Source organism: Colobus angolensis, unplaced genomic scaffold (assembly GCF_000951035.1).
Source record: "Colobus angolensis palliatus isolate OR3802 unplaced genomic scaffold, Cang.pa_1.0 Scaffold160, whole genome shotgun sequence".
NCBI lineage: Eukaryota > Metazoa > Chordata > Mammalia > Primates > Cercopithecidae > Colobus > Colobus angolensis.
The window spans coordinates 940,170-944,104 of record NW_012114711.1 but is presented as its reverse complement, the minus strand read 5'-3'; positions in this window follow the sequence as shown (position 1 = coordinate 944,104).

Genomic DNA, 3,935 nt, shown 5'->3' with positions numbered 1-3,935 from the left:
GAGGAGGAGGAGAGGGAGGAGAGGAGGGGGAGGCGGTGAGAGCGGGGCTCCAGGAGGAGCAGCCTGAGCCTACCGTACTGTGTGGAGTAGCCGCCCCTCCACCCACCCGCCCGCCGCTAGGTGCTGGGACTTCTGGTAGCTCACACTCAAAACCACTCCGTTCATTCATTCGTTCGTTCGTTTACCTCCCCGTTCACTCACCCACCCATGCCATCCACTCTTCCCGCTGATTGTCTCATGCCATGATTCACTTATTTGTTGATGTATTCCATGTGTTTCCTCCTTATTTATTTTATCCATTTATCCACACATTTGTGCACTTATCCACACATCCTTTCAGGCAGGAACATCTCTGTCCTGTTTGCCCAGTGCAGGGATCTGCGGGTGGTGGTGTCCAGTAAATATCTGTTGAATAAACCCCTATTGCCGCCTCTGTCTTGCCACCTCCCTTTTTCCTATGGAGGAGGACATATTCAACAAGGACACATGCAATAAGGCAAAGCGAGTAAAAGTAACACGTGATTAGTAGATGGGGCTTCAGACTCAAAACACCAAAGTAGAACTTGGGACAGCTAGACTGGCCAGAACAGATCCATGTAGTCTGAAGAAATTAGAGAATGAATTTCAAAGTTTGGATTTGAAATCTGACACTGTCACTTAACTGGCTTGGTGATCCTGAGGAAGCTGCGCAACTTTCTTAAGCCTTAACTTCCTTACATGCAAAATGGGAATGACGATACTGCTTACTACAGAGGCATTTTGTGGGCATTAAATTAAATAATGCCTTCAAAGAAACTAGCACAGTGCCTGGCTCACAGTCAGTGCCCAATAAAAGTTCTGTAATGATTAGTTCAATAAAACATAGCTTATCATATAAACACACATTTTATTTTCTTTCTGGCACAGATTTGAGATAGAGTAATAATTTCACAACACAATGTAAGAATGGCTTCTTTGGAGACTTTAACAGCTACAATCGCCAGATGAAGGTCATAATTTCCAGATGATTCTTCCAGGGGATCCCCAGTTACAAATATGAAACATTAGGACACATCCTCTTATGACTCACGGTGAACTGACAGCCAGGACTCCATTAACTCTCTTTTCAGCATACCACAGAACAAAGAACACTAGTTATAACAACGTCCCTGAGTTTTTTAGTTTTTTTTTTTTCTCGCTCTGTCGCACAGGCCGGAGTGCAATGGTACGATCTCAGCTCTCACTGCAGCCTCTGCCTCCCGTGTTCAAGCCATTCTCCTGCCTCAGCCTCCCAAGTAGCTGGGATTACAGGCTGCACCACCACACTCGGCTAATTTTTGTATATTTACTAGAGACGGGGTTTCACCACGTTGGCCATGCTTGTCTTGAACACCTGACCTCAAGTGATCCACCCATCTCGTCCTCCCAAAGTGCTGGGATTACAGGCATGAGCCACCATGCCCAGCCTGTCGCTGAGTTTCTACAAGATTCCATGTTGCTTTATAAATAATCTAAAATTCAGTTATATTCTGAATTATTTTCATATTAGCATTTTATTTTAATTCCTTGAGAACCCATTGTATTTAAAGATCTAGGGATGAGAATATTTAGTAATTTGGAAGCTCTTGCCAAGCAGACATCTAGAAAATGGTAGGGTGGCCGGGCGCGGTGGCTCAAGCCTGTAATCCCAGCACTTTGGGAGGCCGAGGCGGGCGCATCACGAGGTCAGGAGATCGAGACCATCCTGGCTAACACAGTGAAACCCCGTCTCTACTAAAAAATACAAAAAATTAGCCAAGTGTGGTGGCGGGCGTCTGTAGTTCCAGCTACTTGGGAGGCTGAGGCAGGAGAATGGCGTAAACCTGGGAGGTGGAGCTTGCAGTGAGCCAAAATCCGGCCACTGCACTCCAGCCTGGGCGACAGAGTAAGACTCCGTCTCCAAAAAAAAAAAAAAAGAAGAAAAAAAAAGAAAATGGCAGGGTGCAAGTTCAGTGTGGGAGACATGTTGTAGGTGAGTAAGCGCAAAGAATTCATTAGTTCTCAAAGATGAGGGGGAAGGTGCCATCCTATTCAGAAGCATCTGAAATTGTGGGAAGGCTGACAGGTTCTACTAGCAAATGCAAAACCTCCTGCAATGCTCAGGACATGACAACAACGAAAACTATCCTGGGCCAGTGTGAGATCCTGTTGAGAAACACTAGGCCAGGCTAAGGCCTGATGTTTAGACCTTTCAGGTTTAGAAATGACCACCACTATGTTGACATGTGGCCCAGAGAAGCAGGCATTCCCAACTCTGTCTTGCCCCCTCCCTTCTACCTCTGGGAGGACAGATGCAACAAGGATAAGCAAAGGTAAAGTGAGTCAAAGTAACACTTGATTAGTAGCCAGGGTTTTAGCCTTAAACACCAAAGGATAATGGACCAAAGAGAGGACTCAGTTTTCTTGAACCTCACTGAAGCAAAAAAAAAAGAGCCTGATTTGCCTCCTTCCACTGAGTCCAAACCCAACTTTTGGATTTGTTTGGATTGCTCTGATTCGTCGAAAATTACATCCTCTAATTTTTTATTTTTTTGGATGTGGGCAAACCTCATTTTAATTGCAAAAGACTTCATTTACAGCACATTCAATAATGAACCAACAGGAGAGTTGCTGACTTTGGAACATATGAATATATAAAAATCCCTTACAATTCAGGTAGTCAAGATAATAAGCACATACAAGGAAAGCAACCCTCAATTTTCTGAAAACTTTTACATTTTAAAAGATGACTAGGCATACTTGGAAGTTCAAAGCAGTAGGACGTCCCTTGCAGGGAAAGAAGGAGGAAAACCCTTTTCCGTGTTGTTAGGCAAATGTGTATCAAATATATCCCAATTCCACTTGATAAAGTCAGTTGGATGACCTCTTTGGACCAAGCTAGGGCAGAACACTTAAGAGGGCCTTGGGTGGGGATGTGAGTCCAGGAGAAGAGGAACGCCAGATCCCATGCAGCACCGAACACATCCGTTCCACCCTCTACCACAGATGAGGCGCGTGGCCCATGTCCGTGGACACCGGATCCACAAGAACAGTCATCAGATGGTTACTGCTCCCACGGCCTTGTGTTTTCTAACGGTCTTAATTCAGGACATGGAGAAAATCCTTTACCACCAAATGCAAACTGCCATTGAACTTAAGTCAAAAAGAATGTTATGGGGGAAATTCTTGTAACACATACATGAGGACTTCTATTTCACTAATTAGAATAATGATTACACAATTGACATTCCTGTTTTCATAAGGTTTTGTTCTCTACACTGGAATGGCTTAAGAAAAAGTTGTCTATTTTTGGTTTTATTTTACACTTTCAAAAGAGAGGGAACAGAGAGAAAAAATGTGACTAACTGCCCAACTTTGGGACCCAGCAGGCACAAAAGTGGACTTCTCTGACTCTAGGTCCATCAGATTTGGGGGAAGTTTCAGTGCCTAGGAAAGGTCAGAGAAGCCCATTACACCCCCAGTACTACAGAAAGAATTCTACAGCTAATCTATCATAGTGTTCTAGCAAAGCATATGTTGAAAACTACAGGTGTCAACCTAACATCTACATTTTTTAAAGTAGCATTTCAGCAACAAACAAGCTCAGAGAGCTCATCACAAAAGTGAAATAACAGAACTATTGCTCAGATGTCCGAAAAGTCAAGCTGCTGCCCTCAGCTCCGCCCACTTGAAGGCTTAGGCAGACATGTAAGGTGGCAGCGGCTCCTTGGCAGCACCATTCACAGTGGCATCATCATACATGGGTAGTGTCATTGCTGGTAACATAAACCAGGACATCAGAGGAGTTCCTGGCATTGGTAGCAGTTCCAAAACAGCTAATCAAGTAACCCTTAAAAGTCAATATAGGCCGGGCGTGGTGGCTCAAACCTGTAATCCCAGCACTTTGGGAGGCCGAGATGGGCGGATCACGAGGTCAG